At 49.4% G+C, this 18,813-nt stretch overlaps 1 long non-coding RNA gene across 1 annotated transcript; it reads left to right on the top strand.

The window, feature by feature from the left end:
• Positions 1-709: 709 nt before the first annotated feature.
• LOC119093093 (uncharacterized) lies at positions 710-18,574 on the top strand. Its single transcript, XR_005093596.1, has 3 exons — positions 710-826; positions 13,279-13,352; positions 18,527-18,574. It is a non-coding gene; the product is annotated as an uncharacterized LOC119093093 (long non-coding RNA).
• Positions 18,575-18,813: the final 239 nt, after the last annotated feature.

The raw sequence follows: 18,813 nt of genomic DNA, 5'->3' as shown, positions 1-18,813 counted from the left end.
ATAAGCAAGGTCCGTGCCAGAGCATCCAGTCAAAACGCATCTCACTTAACGACTAAGACGTATGTATTGTGCCAAAAACCATAAGATGATGTCATGAAGCCAGGTCAGATGCCAGGTCAGATTTGGTGGTTTGGCGGGTTAAAAAGCTCCGTCCATATCAAGCTGGTAACCATCACACCGTTGAAACGACAATGATTATAAATCCACAGTGACCAATGCGTCAGCATCATCTGTTTCTTAGAAATTGTCCTCACCAGCATGACCCTGGTCCTCATAATTATCCAACAGCAGTTCGGTCGTAATAAACGGAAGTACGCAGACCGGCATACCAGACCACGACGGCGATAACGAACAGACGCTAGCGTCCCTGACGCGGCCGATCTGTTGCCGGCAGACCGACCAGACCGACCAGACCAAACCGGCAGCGCGCATCATTAGGACTCCGCGAGAACTGCGCGGCGTAAGCTTGGAATCTGTATCTCGAGCAGGCTCGACAGGACGCGGAGCGTCCTGTGGACAGCTTTTTCCGCGGGGCTGCTGTTTTTGTGTTGGTCCAGTGTTCCGTGCATGCACTCCAACGCCGCTAATCGGGATCTCCGCTCGGCTCCGGCGGACGCTCGCGACGGCCCCGGCGAATCATCTGCTCGTTTATCGAGTGATACTGGTGGGAGGGGCCCGGCGACCGGCGGGGGCGCGTGGTCCGATGCGGGGTGCCACAGACGCCAGCGACAGGCGCGCGCATCCTGTAGGACTGCGGCCGCCGTGACCGGCCGTCGTCGCGGCGCAGACCGAGGTGAAGATCAGGCCCACGACACCCATCGGAGAGGTACGTGCGTCGGACACCCGACAGGACAAGACGGACGAAGCCATGAACTTCGGCCATTAACGTGATCCGTGACGTATCGTATCCTTTGCCCGGTGGCGTCGTCTGGCTATCGTTTAAGTACACATGCCCTGAACGGGGCGGTTCACATGCATCATGACTAGACAGGGGGTCGAAGCAGTGAGCGTGGCGCCTTCTCATGGCCCGGGGGGCGCCGACTGGTTGGGTTAAAACAATGCCGGATCAGCTGATTTTTTGTTCCCCATTCCGCATCTGCCCAGAAGTAACTGTAGCCAAAATGTAAACGAAACGTCATCTGTCAAGGCCAGCTGCCGGCTGTCGCAACTCATTTCTCAGAAACATTATGTGATACTAACATTATGTTAAGTCGGAAGGTGGCTGCGCTTACTGCATCCCTGGCTGGGGAGTTCGCGCCGGCCGTGACATGTACGTAGTCCTTGGTGGTTTCGTTACATCAGCGCAGCCGAGATCCGCAGCTCGTGACTGTCATGCGCGTGTTCAATGAGCGCCAAGCCTTACGCCATGCCGCCACGCACCGTCCCACCATGCGCGTGACCACCAAATGCCCATCCTGGTGTCCTTCGCTACCACCCGACAGCGCGGACGACCCCAGACCAAACAAAAACAGTCAAGGCCAGCCTGCGAGACGAGCTGTTGCCGGGCGACCGATGTCAACTGACTTTCGGTGTGGATGGCTCGGCGCCACCTGGGCAGGCGCGCGGCAGGCGGGTCTGAACGAGGACCGAGTCCGGCCACGGCCGTGGACTCATGAACCGTCCAGACAGGGACCGAGTCCGTGGTAGCCGCGGATTCGTAGCTGGGACGGGCTATGCACATCTGAGGTTTGACAAGCCTTCGAGCTCAGTGACAAGAACATTTCACGGGTTAAATGTTCATGATGCGGTCCAGTGAAGTTCGGCTAGCTTAGACCCAATCTGCCGTAATCAAACCCGCTTTCACAGACTTTTCAACCCAATCCGGTCTAGTCCGCCTTACTGCAAATGTATCAAATGAATTGGTGCCGGTCTGCTTCCACATTCAGGACGTTTTAGAATTTGACAGCAAATTTGGTCCATCCAGGGATCTTGAATTGAAGAGTTTTGTTCACCTCCGTTGTGAAAAGTGCAACAAGTTGTAATAAACCAGGGTATGCTGAGATATTCGAGATGCATAGCTTGTTGCCTGTTGGAAGGTAATTTTACATGCAGATCAGAACATCCAAGGCTTATCATGTTCTGAACCATATCGCAATTATTTTGGCTGATAATTCATGAGTACCACCACATCGCAGGGCTCAAAATCGCCTCTGGCCTCCGTACCTGAAGGGCATGAGCACTTTATCTAACATTTTGAGCCTCCAGGTTAGGTGAGACATACCTACACATGCCACTTATTAGTCTCAGCGGCAACCAGTTCACCAACGGAGGACGACGCCCAGCTAGCATACCTTCTGAATAAGTAGAACGACCGGATAGCACCAAAACATCTAAGATCGCGGTTTCCAGTGTTGATATCATCCAAGATCGTAACACCAAGCGTTCATAACATCCAAAATGCGTCCCATTCCGTGCCCGTTATCGGCGATCATAGTATATAAGCTCGCAACGTCATAGCTTGTAGCATATATCGTTCACAGCATCCAGTTATCACATCTTAAAAAGTTTTATTTCCTGCCGCTAGATGTCACTTCAGTTATAGGTTGTTTTAAAACCTGTCGCTGGATGGCACAAGAACGCCATATGAACGCCAAGAACCCAAGAATGTCATGATTTTTCTCTTTGATTCAGTTGTGTGCTTAGAAGTGGTGTGTGATCATAAATTACTAATGCGTCCAGAATGTTGAGTTTTTTGTTTCAAGTGCAGTTAATAGAATTCCAGTGCATCGAGTAAGCACTGTGAGTGAGAAAAGAGCCGTTGTCGCGTTGCATGTGATCTCTTGTCGCCCCCTCCGTGAGGTGCATCGTGAGGGGTCGAGACGGAGATATCGCAGTTACGCTATTTTAGGATACCGAACACGGAACCTCGCAGCAACACCCAGCAGCGGTCAACGGGCGTGCGAAAATGATCGCGCATCGCGAATTGGTACTTCGCAGCGTTTTACGAAGTCATGTGGTATGCGTGTAAAGGGTGTCCCGAACAATATAATCTGCGTGTGCAGTTATAAGATTGGTACTCGAGACTGATTTTCATGCACACAACCATACACGCAAGACGCAATGGCGCGACCTCTCTTGCTCGTGTCGCTGTAGCGTCTAATTCCGTTTAGATAATCAACTTTGAAATTGTACAGGTAAAATGTTTGGCTAGGAGCTTTTTGGTTAGGAGCTGGAGGACATTTCGTACCAGCGTGTGGTCCCCAACGGCTGCTATTCTGACGCTGCGAGTACAGTAGCCTGTGGTCGGCACGGAGACCCCAGACGGATATATCATAACCGGGCCCCTCCCTGATGCGCCAGGCCCTCTGTCTGGGACACCCAGCAGCGGATCGGAGCAGGCTCCTCATGAATGAAAACTTGGCATTTACCAGCAAAGGGAGTCCAATAAATGGTACCAAGGCACAGGTCTTATGGAGTTCTGGTTGAAACGGAGTGGAGGATCCCTCGCCGGTACTGGGACCTCTGACTGACACAGGGCCTTTCCGCTGTCTCATTGTGAATGCGAACCCTTTCTTTGTCATTTCTCAGATATAATTATATTGTCAATAGGGACTGGACCAGCGCAAGAGCCCTCTTAACGCGCACACGGGTGGCCGGCTGGATACCCTTCGCTCGACGGGGGGGGGATCAATTTGACCCCTCCCACTGAGATCTCGGGAACCAAGAGAGCTAGAGACACCAAATTCACATAGTGTGTTGATCTGTACATAAAATTTCTTAGGTCAAAGTTTGAGGCTCCTAGGCCTTAACCTTCGGGTCAAATAAGGTCAAACAAGGTAAAATTCCCGATTGGTCTCCAAATGCCCCCTGGATCCTAGGAAGCTTGCCTATTAATACTGTCACACGTTCAGTTAAGATCAGTGACCTTGTTCGACCTTTTAACACGCGCCTGGGTGGCCGGTTGGATACCCTTCGCTCAGGTAGAGGGGTCAGTTTGACTTCCCTTCCTGAGATCTCGGGAACTAAGAGAGCCAGAGAGACCAAATTCACAGGGTGTGTTGGCCTGTATGTGAACTCACTTAGGTCAGAGTTTCAAATTCGTAGGTTATGACCTTCGGGTCAGATAAGGTCAAACAATGACAAATTCCAGACTGATCTTCAAAGGGCCCCTAGAACCTAGCCAACTACGCTGAGGAAAATGTCACATGCTCAGATGAGGTCAGTGACCTTGTTTGACCTTTCAAAGGTCATGATGACCAAAATGATATAGGAATGCTTGAGTTGTGCATTTGGATAAGCGACAAAGATTACGCTAGGCAGTATGTTTCTAAAAACAAAATGTTGACCTGGGTCATTCTAGGTTAGTGACCCATTCTGACCGATAAGAAGTTCATGGAAGGTGTATAATGCGGTTCCTGCTATCAATATTTTTTTCGAAATGAGCACCAGAAACCAGCCAATACAGCAAGCACGAGGGTAGCAAAACAGGTTGACTTTGACCTTGGTCTGACCTTCATAACTGACCCTAGGTCAATGCTATTTGTTTATTCAATTGGTGTGTTGCCTAAGAAAGTATCTCAGAGATGTATGGCCTCGTCTAACACCCCGTTGTTTGAGCGGATTGAGCAATTCCCTAGAACGTGCCTTCGCTGAAACCATGACCTGACTTTGACCTGCCATAGGTCAGCGACCTCACAAGGTACATCTAAACTGCTATTATCAGACGATCCGCTATTCAATTGTTTACGGGCATGCAAAATTTGGCGCGGCTTCGCCGTACCGTTCGGAAATCATTCCGGAAAAACCTTTGAGGGGGGTCGAATTGACCCCAACCCGACCACGCGTTAACATATAGGGCCCCATCTGTGATCCCTGTCAGCAAATGCGTTCCTTGCCGACCTGGGCTTATTGCAGACACATGGTCCCTTTCTAGGGACTGTGGTCACTGACTAGCACTGGGGTTCTTCATTAGTTTAGGTGCCCGGGCCAATGTAGAAGGCCTTTTGGTCATGTTTTTATCATGAAGGCCTTGATCGACATTTTCAGGCCACTGCTTTGCCCCTGCCCGCGAAAGGGGTCCTTAGGCCTCAGACCGGCACGGAACCGGCTGTTCGGTATTGTTAGTCTCAGTCAGCTGACTTAAATAGGGACGCTGTCCCAGGGGCCTCCGATCAGTGCAAGAGGTACGCTGAATTCTGGCGGCCCGGACTTGGGGCTGCGGGCCCTTCATAGGGCCTCTGGCCACTCCTTCGGACCATTCAGTCGGGCCCTGCTCACTGACCGCGTGTGCTGACCGACAGTCCGTGCCGGCCGCCTGTTGTGTGCTGATCGTCCGCCGCATATCTGGGTCAGCCTGGTGTGCAAAGCTGCGCCTACCCTCGGCCGTTGATACGCCGTATCTCGCCGTCGGACACGTAAACAAGCTGATCCGCTTGGCCCATCGAGCGTCACGAGCTGCTCTATAAACGCCGCGGCGGGCCGTCTGCCCTCACCGCCCCGTGACGTCCCCGGATGCTCAGGACGTATGTGCTACCTCACGTGCCCGCTGGGGCCCGCACGATCGTGCAAACCACGGCGCGCGCGCGAACCTGAGCGGTATTAACGCCGCTGCGTCGGGAATTGTCTCGTGCGAGTGGGCCGTCCGGGCCGGGCGTGTTTAATATGCAAGTAATGCGTCCATTGTCAGGGTGCGACTCGGCTCCCTCGGGGCCCGGTGTGTGTGACGTTCCTGTTTAACCTCAGCTGTGTTTTTGTGGTGCCATGCTGGCCACATGCCTGGAAAAGCCGGCGTCGGCGTGGTGTGGCGGCGTCCTTCAGTGAAGAGTGACGTTTGGTGTTGTCTGGGGAACGCCGTTCCAGGTCACGCACTGCCCTCCCCGGCACGACCGATGGATGGTGACCTTGGTAGCCTGCCAGACACTCGCATCAAACTTACGGGCGCTCTTGGCAAACTGTCATACTGACAACCAGCCGGCGGGGCTGTGAATGAACTGTCCCGTGGCCATCAATGAGGATATCCATGGCTGTAATCGGTTGCAGGACAACAAGGTAAAAGAAAAGAAATTAAAGGATATAAATTTAAACGGCAAGAATGTTTGAAGAGATATTGAAAGGATAATACAAAGTGATGAAAGCAAAAAATTCGTTAAAGCCAAGATGCAAGAAGTTAAGAGTATAAAAATAAAATATAAAAGTCAACTGAACAAAAGGCCAAAAGGGAATTTAGTCACACAGATAAAAGCAAAGCAGGCTATCAATTAAGATACTCATCTGTTCTGGGTAAGAAACATTGGATTTCGTAAGCCCCCCAAATACACCAAGACCCTGGTCCAGGATCCAGGGATTATTCGCGATGTGATGCCTTTTATTTTGTCTGTTTTGGGCCCGTCCGACCCCCGGTCATGGCAAAACTACTGTGCCTATGGCGGCGTCGCGAGTTTGAGCAGCGGGAAAATTTAATCAAGATGTCTCCTAAACAAAATGGAGAATTCCCTCAGTGGTGAGAGCTTGTCTCCCTTGCTGTATGTTCTCTTCCCTTCTGTAAGTTCCTGGGAGAAACTTTTCAAAGAGCGTCTTGAATTGGACCAGAAGAGGGCAAGTGTACACTCACAGCAATCTGCACACACTCCTGAAAATCGGCGCTACTGTAATGCCCTGTGTTGGGTAGATTGAAGCTCGCTATTCTGTCATTTCTGGCGTCAGTGGAGGCGAATGAAATTGTAGTTTTTGGATCACTGAAACCAGTGGGATAAACGTCACAATAACCGATTTGAGGCAAGTTATATGTTATCACGTTTTAAAGGTAACCTTGCGCGGCAGGCATTTTTATTAGCAAAATTTATTTCTGGCTTAATAAAAATTAGGTGTAAAATTAGTCCGCGCAATTAAGAAACAGCAGTTTCTTTTAAGTGTGATGCTGTAATTAGTAACTGAACAACCGAATGTTGAACACCGTGAGCAAATATTTATTTGAAATCAGTTGCATGGTTTCGTGGACTTCGCAAGTTGGCACGTGGAGGCCACAGGTTTTCTTCTGAGCAGAACCTGGATGCTTCGGCTACCTGCTTCATACTGGCCTGACTGAGGATGAGAGAGGGATGACCCCATTAATATGCCGGTGCTAACGGTCGTTTGCCGTGCATTACGAAAACCTAACTACATAGTCAAAGATAAACACGAGTCTGTATCAGAAATTTCGAATCACTTAATTTGTTTAGTTTGTATTTGTTCGCTCTAAAATTATCTATGAAGTGGCTTACAGTATTCGCTGGGCCGGGTTCGGTACATTACTTACTCACTCGTCACGACACACTGCAAAAATAAGATAAAAGTCGATGCTGCGAAATTTACTACAAAATGCGATATTATTACGAACAAAAATGTAAAATGTTACACTGCAAAATAGAAACAGATAAAAATACAGAACGGTCAAATACAATGCATCACACGATGCCATGCAATAATTGCGGAGTCCTCGAAGCGATCTATAAATGCTCTTGATTTAAAGCGGAATGTAATCAAAACCCTGCGCACACACACAAAGATGAAAGAAAATAATTGTAAGTGCATGGAATTCGCACTGAACGGCAAAGATCACACACGTACATAACTGTAACAAAGAATCACACCGGCTACTTGTGCGTGCGTAAAGTAAGTCGCAGGACCTAACACTTGCCGTTTTAAATACCGGTTTTGATCGTTAAAAGTCAGAGATGGAGGTACAGTCGTGGTGGGAGGCAGAAGGTTCCCAGAAGCCACGGACGACAAATGTCAGATGCCAGACGCTAAGGAGAGACTCGCTTGTTAGCCTCCAATAGCACCTCAACAGGTGGAGAGACGTTGACACAGAGGGCGCGTCCTCTCTGAGTGGCGTCGCTTAAAAAGAGATCGGACAGCTGGAGGCGATCTTTGCCTCTTAAGGCTTGTAACACTTTCAGCACGTCCCTCTCTTTAACCAGGTCATCAATCCGGAGACAGCCTGGAGATTCCAGAGCCGGTATAGATGCAGGCTGCGGTTTATGCTAAGACAGGTCCTGGCGGCAAAATCTATTGTTTGGGAATTATCTGCACCTGGATCTTGATCGCACCACCCCTTACGTATAGACAGAAAGGTATATGTGGAAACACATGGGCTTCGATGATCATTTTGAGAAACGCCAGGTGCAAATCAACCACTGAGGTGTTAGAGAAAGTTTTTGGATAGCACGCTTGAGAGTGATATGGGCATTCTGATAAATGATACAGTTGGAGCACCTGATTCTAGGATGATACGCGCACAGCATTTTCCACATGTCGGGAAATACCCGAACTGTGATATGAGCAATGGATAAATCCGCAGCATATACGGACCAATCACAGGGAGACATCGGCGTACTGCTCTTGTCGGTAGAAACGCTCCACACCCTTTGTTTCTCGAGCTGCTCGTCCGCCGATCGACGAAGATAGTTCAGGAGAAGATGCGGGCTTCAAAGTGACGGAGGTCATGCAGACAACTGACAGCCTGTGTCATTGTGCGGTGCTCCCTCTCAGTGTGGTGGAAACAGACTGACAGTTTCACAGGAAAAACGGCATGTGTCATTCCAGCAAGCATCATTATAGGCTCAACCCCCCAAATTCCTTCGGTTGGGACATAGCGCAACAGTCAATATGTCTTAGGGACTGGAGGGGGGAGAGGGGGGGGGGGGGGGAGCGAAAAACGTGTGCATCGGAGTGCAGATCAAACATGACCTGCTACGGTTTTACGTCTTACTCTAGCTGTCACGACCACGACCTGCTGTATGAATAAGGGGCCGCCAATTCCAGGAGCGGTTTCCCTGGCCCACCATAGAGCCTCCTGATCCAAAGGATGGGCCTTTGGGAATAGGAAGTCCCCTGATGCCTAAATGTACCTCCTGATCCAGAACAGGGACCTCGGGATCTAGAGAGGAAGCCTCTTAATCCGGATCAGAGACATTCCGATTCATAAGGGAGGCCTTCAAAACCAGTAATCCCCAACCTTAGCACAAAACAGGGTCTCTTGATCCAGAGCAGGATCTTCCTAATTCATATTAAGAGGAAGCAGATCGAGAAGGAGTGGTTGAAACCTCCTGTCATTTTCAAATATGCACGCTGGGCAAATGACACCACCGGCCTGGGATTTCCAATATCGCTTGACAACTGCTGTGAGCCAGCGGGCAAAAAGTAACTACAAAGTTAGAGTTGCTATACCGAGTGCAAAATGCCGACACAAGATAATGTCACCGTTATTATTTCCTTATTTACAAATCAGGCTGTTCGCATTCTTAAAACTGACCCTAAAACCCATATTATTATTGGTCTTGTCGCATTTCAGCATGTGCTCGAGTGCGGACAGGCTCATTCAACCCTCTCACAATTTTCCAAAGTAGTATTTTAACAGTGCGGCGTGGCCACGTCAAACTTGGCATAGACGGAGACCGTGGAATAGTTGATCTTGTGGTGCAAACAATAAGATATGTATTTTAAAATAATGGACCTTTAGTGATTGAACGTCAGACTATGGCTGCTATTAAAGACATTTCTTTGGGCAACTCCAAGGTTAGTGCGGCAACAAAGGCTTAGACAAGAACAAATAAACAATAAGCAGAGGGCAAGTTGTTAAGTGCAGTTGCGGGTGTGTGTGTGCGTGCACATAATGCATATAGATAATACAGCGCTGTAAGCCTTATGCCTTTTACAACAACCAGGGAAAGGTAAAGAAAGATATGAGTATCAGCGGATATGGAAGATCACTAGTATCAGTAATATCATCACCAATATTCGTTTCAATAAAGACATGTAGCCAAAGCAACAATGCATCTAGCTTTCCTTTCTCCTTGTTATTCTGCGAGGAGAAAGGCAACAGTTCTGTCCTATCTAGTCAACGTTAGGATAACAACCAATTTCAGTAACATTCATGCAGCTAGGTCATAGCTAGGTCATAGCTAGGCATCTAGGTCGACGATCATATCGTGGCCGAAACCGAACAGTTTTTGAATGTTGTACCCTTGTACAACAATGTTGTACCTTTCTTACTGTGTGATATGTCGGACCAATTGACCGCCCCACCCGAGCGCGTCGTATTCAACGGGCTACCTTGGCACAACTTTAGTTTGCAAGCTTGCACTGAGTCACAGTTCGTGTTCTGTTGTCATCGGGTCCAAAGCCACCTTTCATTTCCTCGGTTGGACGTAAGAACCAGTGGCGTAGAGGACGCTCTTTAACGAGGAGCACCCCTTCTAACGCTGAATTGCATTTTGTGTGGGCCTTAATGTTACGCTCGGTGGCAAAACTACAATAGTATTACGCTATATTCCTGCTTCAAGTCGTTCGAGAATGCATTAAAAACCAACGGCGCGTAATAGCAAACATGCGTTATCCGGAAAATATATACAAAACAAGCACTATTATTCTCACATTGCTGAGAGGAATTTTACTGGAAACAATCGACTTTGAGTCAGGGTCAGTTTGCTCGCCTTGTTGAAATGGACCTACTAATCGCTCAATCAGTATTATGCATTTTTAAACATACCGGGAACCAAGGGCTTATTCCATTTCTGCCCTCTAATGGCAGAAACCAAAAACTATCGGTGTTCCGCCGGCGCGGTGGCGAACGATGGCCTTGGGCCGCCAGCAGGAACCTAGAAAAGCGAGTGTCGGAGACCGCAGATCTGAGGTTTGCCACCTGCATCGTTATTAAACGCTATCGCACGAGCTTCCTTCCGAAAATAGAACGCAGTCCTATGGATTTATTGTCAGCTGCAAACGACTCACCTCAGCCCGGTGAGTTAATCATTTACTCAGAACAAATTACGTATACTACTTATCCGACGGTCCTTTGTTATGAGAGTGTGTCTTATGAAGCAGAAGTATCAAAGACGTCATAAGTGTTGCAGCCGCGCAATACGTTTTGGCATTCTAAGGGCGGCCGGCTCTACGCCAGCTTATTCAGCAGAAACTGCGTAGGGCCGTCGCCGCGCATTTCAGCATGCTACTGTGTGTGGAGAAAGTAATTCCGGAATTCCTAGGTTTTGACAACCACCTTTCTCTTTGCTGCGCTTGCGTGCCTGGCTGCAGAATCTGGGAGTAACTTTTTCGTCGGATTTGTGACGACTATTGACTAGCTGTGGGGATATCCCGGGAGGTGCTTAATGCCTCATAGCCTTCCTCAGGGTGGTTGTTTCTCAGGAACTGCCAGGCGAGGCTGAAGACCAAGATCGCTACACGGACGCCACCATGAGCGCTGGCTGACCCGGCCACGGGCGCCACCATGAACGCTGGCTGAGCCCGCCACGGGCACCACCATGAGCGCCGGCTGACCCGGCTATGGGCACCACCATGAGCGCTGGCTGACCCGACCACGGGCGCCACCATGAGCGCTGGCTGACCCGGCCACGGGCGCCACCATGAGCGCTGGCTGACCCGGCCACGGGCGCCACCATGAGCGCTGGCTGACCCGGCCACGGGCGCCACCATGAGCGCTGGCTGACCCGGCCACGGGCGCCACCATGAGCGCTGACCCGGCCACGGGCACCACCATGAGGCTGGCTGACCCGGCCACAGGCGCCACCATGGGCGCTGGCTGACCCGGCCACGGGCGCCACCACGAGCGCTGGCTGACCCGGCCACGGGCGCCACCATGAGCGCTGGCTGGCTCGGCCACAGGCGCCACCATGAACGCTGGCTGACCCGGCCACGAGCGCGTGGTCTAGTCCGCAGAACTGCGTTTGGAGCGGCGCTGATTCGGCTCATCCGCCCACAATGGTCTGCGGTCCGGTGGTGGATAGTGTCCTCGAGAGTTGACCAGCGCTGGTCGAGGCCTGCCTGAAGTGGCTCGATCAGTGCTGCGGGAAATAAGGAAAGGAGGTCCGCTCTCGTCAGCTGAAATAATGTTTTCCGAAATCCATCCCGTTTAGCCCCGCGTTGATTGTTCTAAACGGCACGCCTGTCAGTGCATGCACAATGCAGGACTTAGGACCGGTACAGATTCCGTACATGCTGGACGCGACTACGTTTCCTGGTTTAGCGTATAGCTTTTATATCGGTGCTTATTGTGAGTTTTCCCTTACAATGAATCAGTCTGTCACCCTGCCTCCTCCGCTCAACTAGATACCCGCTTGTATCCGTCCCAGCAGGGCGGCATTGTTAGACATGTACTTTATCGAACCACAGGCTTTATCGTAGTGAGTTTACCTCTTGTAGATGTGGTTGGCCGTCTCGGAACCCTCTCAAATGTTTCAGAACGTCGTCCAACCCAAAGTTACTTGGCCAACAAAGGTCTGATAGTGTCATGAACTGAAATGAGTGTCATAAAGTTTGTTATTATTGCATACCTGTGAATTGGCTTCATACATCCATTTTAAAAGGCCCCATTGACCGTCTTGGCAGTGCAAACGTGGATCAATCACGAGTTCCCGATATTGTGAGGCCACTGGCGCCTGGAAGAAGTACGGCTTGCTTCTTTGCAGTTCACGTCTGGTGTGCTTTCGCGTGAGCTGACTCATAGGGTTTTGCAGTGATCTCGACCAGTGAGCGCGCAATGTCTGGAACCTCTGTCGGTTAAGCCTGGTTGTGTTGTTCGAAGTGTTGTGAGATATAGTACAGAGATATTGATATGTCTGATCCATCCTCGATGTTGTTAAGTATCTCAGGGTCTAGGAGTTTGAGAACCTGATTTGTCCTCTGGAGCCCGCAGCCTTGGAATCCTGAACAATATTACTGAAGTCTTGGTTATGTAGGGCCCTTTGAACCGAAACGGGACTTCTTGATCGGGCGTTGGGACCATTCAAACCGATGCCTAGGACCAAACAGCTTCTGTGGAGCGCCGTCCGCTACTCCGCCCACAACAAAACGGCCTCTTTTGTTTTCACTCGTTTGCGCGGAGGCCCATATTAACATCACCTTATAAGCAGTTTTTAAAGATCGATCCCAACTCTTTGATTGGGATGAATTCCTGGGATCAGAGCTCACGCTAGGTAGTGCTTGTTGTGCGAGCCCTGACCTCTGTCGTCCGATCGCGCATTGCGAGCAACGGCAGGATTTGATGGCGAACGTTTAACGTAACGCAATGCTCGTTACGGTCCGCCCTGCCCTCTAATATCAACCGACCTTTAGCGCGGGGGCCGCTGCCCACCGGCCGCAGACCGTACCTGTCAAGAGCGAACGTCTGAAGCGACTCGAACCCACCCCGCCACGGGTTGGGTGGATCGGAAGGCAGGCGCCTCTAGCCAACTCAGCCACCGGGACGAACTGGTGTAGTAGAAACGGAGAGCGCCGAGTGTCCCCGAGTTGGTCTCCTCTCCCATCATTGATAACATCTTGCTTATTTTGGTGTTTCGGCAGGGAACGTCCACAAACCTGCACCATGGTTTCAAGAGCGGTTTTCGTCATTGTCTGCGCATCGCTGTTCCTTTCTGGTAAGTGGAGACTCTGCCACTGCAGAAGCATGTCCAAAAGCTGCAGTGCTCGAACAAACAGGAAATAATTGTTTGGAAACCAGCCAGCACAAGGCCGCGTAAGAATCACAAGGAAACTCGCAACAATATGTTAAAAGAGAGAACGTCAACAATCAGATTGAAACAGCTCAACATTAATAGAAGTTGGCATAGGAATGTTCAACGTATAAAAGTTCAAAAGAACAAAAATTGACGGCGATAAAGTCATGATCGAAACTACGCCAAAAGGTTACATTTTTTGCAGGAATGTGTTGCAAAATAAAAAACCAGCGAATGATGAATTTTGTATAACAATACGATGAAATCAAACAGGCTAGAAGAGTGGTTTAGTGCTAAAATTTTATATCGCAATTTGATAAAATCCAGCAGGTGTGAAGAGTGGTTTAGTACTTAACAGGTGTTGAAAAGTTGGCACCTACAACAGCTTTATTTTGATTTCATCTCACGGCAAAATTATCGACGTAGATGGGGCACCAAAGGTCAAAAAGGTCAAATGAGTGTGTACAAATAAAACACATTTGGGAACATATGGGACCTTCTGGCCTGATTGTACATCATTATTTACGGTAAGACATTGCGAATTGACATTTCACATGAGCCATCTATCATTTTCCAGTTACCAGTATGTGGTCCAGTGTGATAAGAGCTACCCACCGACGTTTTCTCTGCACACCATACAGCACACGGTTATTGGGAAAATATCGTGGTCACTGTTTGGAGGCCACCGACTTGATGTGACCCATCTTGAATCACCTTTACCGGTGCTTGATGACACCAATCCTATGCAGTTTCGTCAAGTCTAGCAGATGCTGTCATAGCCGTTCCTGCAGCTCAGTTGGCGGAGAATCAGCACTCTGACCTTGGTATGTGACAGGCATGCTGGATCGTGTCCTCAACGCGAGTCTGTGCGACATGTCGGTCAGCTGGTAACTGGCTGAGAAAAAGAGGCTGAAACGACCATTATAAACATCTCTTTCTACTACTACACACAACTTTCCATGATACGGAGATAGAAGTACAAAAATGGAAGAAAAAACTGCGAGCGCGCAGAGGAAGGAATGAAGGGCGGTAGTACACATTTTAACACAAGTCTGAAGCGCATAAATTGGTCGTGATAAAGATCCAAAAGCAAAGAAGCGTCAACATGCACGTCTACACGGAGAAGTCCTAAAATACACATTCTTAGTGCCTGATTTAAGCCGAAATGTACCAAAGTAAGCCGCTTTCCAAACTGGTAGATTTGTAAACGAATGGCGAACGAATTATTGGCAAGGAGAGAGATTAAATCCTGTCAAAGACCTTTAAATGAGCGGTACCTTTCTTCTTGCCTTAACACGCATGTTTTGTTGATAATTTAGTTGATCTCTGTCCGTCGTTTGCTCTTTCTTCAACATGGAGCGGATAAAAGGTACACAAAGAGGAATTTCAATTCATTCTCCGTACACCATAACAATGAAGTGTTGATTGGTCTGTCTTAATTCTTTGACCGTTGTTCATATCATTATGCACACCTTTTTTGTGTGTTTTCGTACGGGCCTGTGTGACCTGAAACCGTGAAAGCCACCATGTGGATGGTTTCCAACACACGGATACTGATACTGACACACTGGCAAAGCCAATGGATTCAGAAGAGTCAGCTGGCATCCGTAGCAAAAGTTGCGTCACAAAATAAGTTGCCTTTGAAAATGATTTCGCGTATTGCGCTCGCCAAATTTTTCACTCCAGTTTGGAATTTGTCGAGATCAGCCGGTTTTGAAATTGGTAAATTGTGAAGAAAGAGGGAATGGTTCTCATGAGAAAAGGTATCAAACAAATCTGGAGATATAGCAATATCTTGTAGGTTGAACGTAAGGCTTCATCATAGCAGGAGCGAGGGCCAATATCCCAAACATTTGACAGCATTCATAGTGATTACTGATAATTATGGTTACACTCGTTTTTTTGTTTGTTTGTTATCTTTCACATCTCATGGCTAGGAGTGCTGCTGCCTTCAGCATCTCAGTTACTGATAACGGTATTAAATGGGGTGGGCCGCATTTGTATCGGGTTTTGAACAGAAATAGCCATCTCGAAGGTCATCCAGTACATTTCACAGTTCTGCTGTTATTGAAACCTAAACCCCTTTACTTTCTGAGCTATACGCCCGCGAAGATGTGCAGACTATTTGGTGCAGACTATCTGAAGGTCACTCAGGCATCCATGACGCAACGATAACGTCATTCAAATGATGCCATTCCATTGGCCATGCTGTGATCAAGGTCGAGCAAATATATTGTGGAGTCGGTCATATCTGGCGTTCGTGATCACGGTTTCCAGGTATTGTGGCCGTCGATTGGCTCTCATTCAATGCTGTGCAGGGTGCGATGACGCAGCCAATGACGTATTGAGGAGTATGTTTATTAAATAGATAAATTTTGTTTTCTGGAACAGTCTTTTCCACTTAAAAGGATGGCAGTAGTGAGGAGTTAGTTAATGTTTTTCATATCTGCCGCTTGCTTCAGTTAGTTTATTTCATTACATTTGATGCTTACTTCAATATGTTCAAATGTGGAACATTTCCTTCAGCGTAAGGTTCTGTGCGCTGCGGTGGACAAGAGTGGGCACTCGTTGTGACCTGTTTATGGATGATGGATAGTTAGACATGCATGTGGGCCTGTGTTTGCGCACATAGATGAAGCAATCTGTGCGCACATTTGCGCACATCCTGAAAACCAATGCCTCGAAGTTTTATCCGTAGCACGTGGTTTGTCACGAGCTCGTTAAAACAGCATCTGCGCAGATTGAAGCACCAATTTAGCCCGATTGACGATCGAAGCACGCAGATTGAAGCGCGCGTCCCTTCCCCCGCTCGTTGTTCTTGCATATTCTGATCAACAAAGGCATGCCTGCTCTGCCCTCTCTGGTTGATCATCACCAAAGCGCCGTGTTGAGCGCCACAGCTCAGACCCGCGTAATCCATGCCGGTGACTGTTCGCGTCTCGCTGGCAGTCGTGAGTCGCGCGGCGCGGGCACGTTGTTGTCCCGAGGCTTGTGCCGACTCACTGCCTGTGACGTCGCCCGGCCGTCCGGGGGATGTAGCCGATTGACGGCCGCTACCAGGCGGGCTCTGCAGGACCAGTGACCTTGTTATCCCGCGCGTAAACCATCGCCAGAACACTGTTCAGGCGGTGGACGCTGAAGGCCGAGCGCATCTGGAAGGCACGAGCGCGTGCAAGAAAAGTGCATTACGGTGGTGAAGAAAAGGGTGAACTCCGACCTCGAAGGCAAGTGGTCACGGGGCCTGATGAAGGCGGCGAAGGTCGCGGTCTGATGAAGCCGAGCCACGGCACGTGGTGCCAAAGCCCGGTGAAGGCGGTGAAGATCACGGTCTGGTGAGGTCGTGCCACGGCAAGTGGTGCCAAGGCCTGATGAAGGCAGCGGTGAAGGTCGCGGTCTTACGAAGCCGAGCCGCGGCAAGTGGTGCCAAGGCCTGATGAAGGCACGGTGAAGGTCGCGGTCTTATGAAGCAGAGCCACGGCAAGTGGTGCCAAGGCCTGATGAAGGCACGGTGAAGGTCGCAGGTCTTACGAAGCCGAGCCACGGCAAGTGGTGCCAAGGCCTGGTGAAGGCACGGTGAAGGTCGCGGTCTTGCGAAGCCGAGCCGCGGCAAGTGGTCGTAGAGTCTGGGTCCTGCACAGCTTCCGTAACATTAGCATAGATTTGCTTGAATATAGACGTAAGAGGCTTTACCCTCATGCCGTTCAGTAAGGCGCCTTAATGGGCATGGGAAGAGCGAGATGATAACAGAATGAATCATCCCATTATGTGAAAAAAACAGAATTCAAACAAGATGAACAGAGCCCGATGTCTTTTGGAACATACACAAATGAGTAATACGATTAAATGTCTTTCGGAACAGATACACACGAGTAAGACAACCAAATGCTTTTGGGAACATACACAAATGAATAATATAAACCAGATGTCTTTTGGAACATATACCAGTCAGTCACACCGTTGCATTGGAGTATCTTTGTCTTAAGTGACATTAGCAGGCCTGGAAAATGCGTTGTGAAGTGCTCGCGCATCATTCTCAAACGATTTGCTTCAAACATGACTGGCTATGCCCCACCCCCCCCCCCCCCCCCCCCCCCCCCCAAGCGTCCAAACATAGACGGACACATGATTTCCCTCAAACTGACATGCTGCACTACTTGCGTGTGGTGAGTTCTTTTGTTGCCTGTTGTTTTTTCATTAAGGCGGCGCCACGAGCCTTTTGAGGTTGCATTTGAAAGACCTGCTTTCATGCCGGCGCCACCGTAAAAGGACCTTCAATGCCTTTCGGTCTATCTTTTGCCTATAACTCCTTTGCGTGCAGGACTTGCTTATTCACGCAACTATTCTACGTTTCTCCTATGAAACTATTTCCTACGCTCCTGATAGCTTTGGTGGACGTAACCCAGTCAATTTTCTACCACATCAGCAGAGAATGCGAATAGGTTGTTTTATTATGTAACTTCCGTCCAAGACATGTGTAAACGTTTATTTGACCGGAATCAGCAGTAGTGTATTCGGACGTGAACAATATTGCCTTAAAGGGAACACTTCATATTTGAAGATATGGAAGCTTGCATCCGATATTATAAAATAAGCTCACTTATAATTATTGTTATTTACTAAGTAGAGAAATGGTATCGTCTAGAACAGTATGTTTTACTTTTAAGTACATGTCCCTCAATACTTTATTGTGTGATTGTGTCATCGTACCTTGTACAACTTTTGTTGCGAGCCAGTTGACGGTCTTTGTACCTGGAAATTGTGTTCACGAACGTCAGGTTATGAAGGGCTCAACAGCTATATTTTCCTTGGCCTTGTTCGCCGCACGGCTCATGAAATGACAGGATTTGAATGACGTTATTATAACATTATGAATACATGAGTAACTTTGGAATAGTGTCTCCAAATAGTTTGCGCAACTTCGCGGGCACATAGCGAGGACAGTACCTGGGTTCCCCCTAAGTGACCCCTGTACCTGGGTCGGCCTGAGTGACCCCTGTACTGGGTCGGCCTGAGTGACCCCTGTACCTGGGTCGGCCTGAGTGACCCCTGTACTTGGGTCCGCCTGAGTGACCCCCTGTACCTGGTCCGCCACGCAGGGTATTGTGTGCCGTCCGAAAGACGACTGCACGATGACCTTCTGGGCGCCGGGTACAACAAGGCGGTGCGAACCGGTTCTCAACGAGGTCCGCGAGCGTCAATGCGAAGCTGGGGATGAGCTTCATCGACTTCAGCTGGTGAGTTTGGCCGTACCGTCGCGCCACACCTCTCTGGTGACCCGACGGCCCACCCTGGTGAGTTTGCGACAGCCGCGCCAGACCTCCCTGGTGACCCGACGGCCCACCCTGGTGAGTTTGCGACCGCCGCACCAGACCTCTCTGGTGAC

This window comes from Pollicipes pollicipes, unplaced genomic scaffold (genome assembly GCF_011947565.3).
Source record: "Pollicipes pollicipes isolate AB1234 unplaced genomic scaffold, Ppol_2.1 Scaffold_4002;HRSCAF=4701_pilon_pilon_pilon, whole genome shotgun sequence".
Lineage (NCBI taxonomy): Eukaryota > Metazoa > Arthropoda > Thecostraca > Pollicipedomorpha > Pollicipedidae > Pollicipes > Pollicipes pollicipes.
The sequence above is the reverse complement of the archived record's forward strand: the minus strand, read 5'-3'. Positions and strand labels throughout refer to the sequence as shown.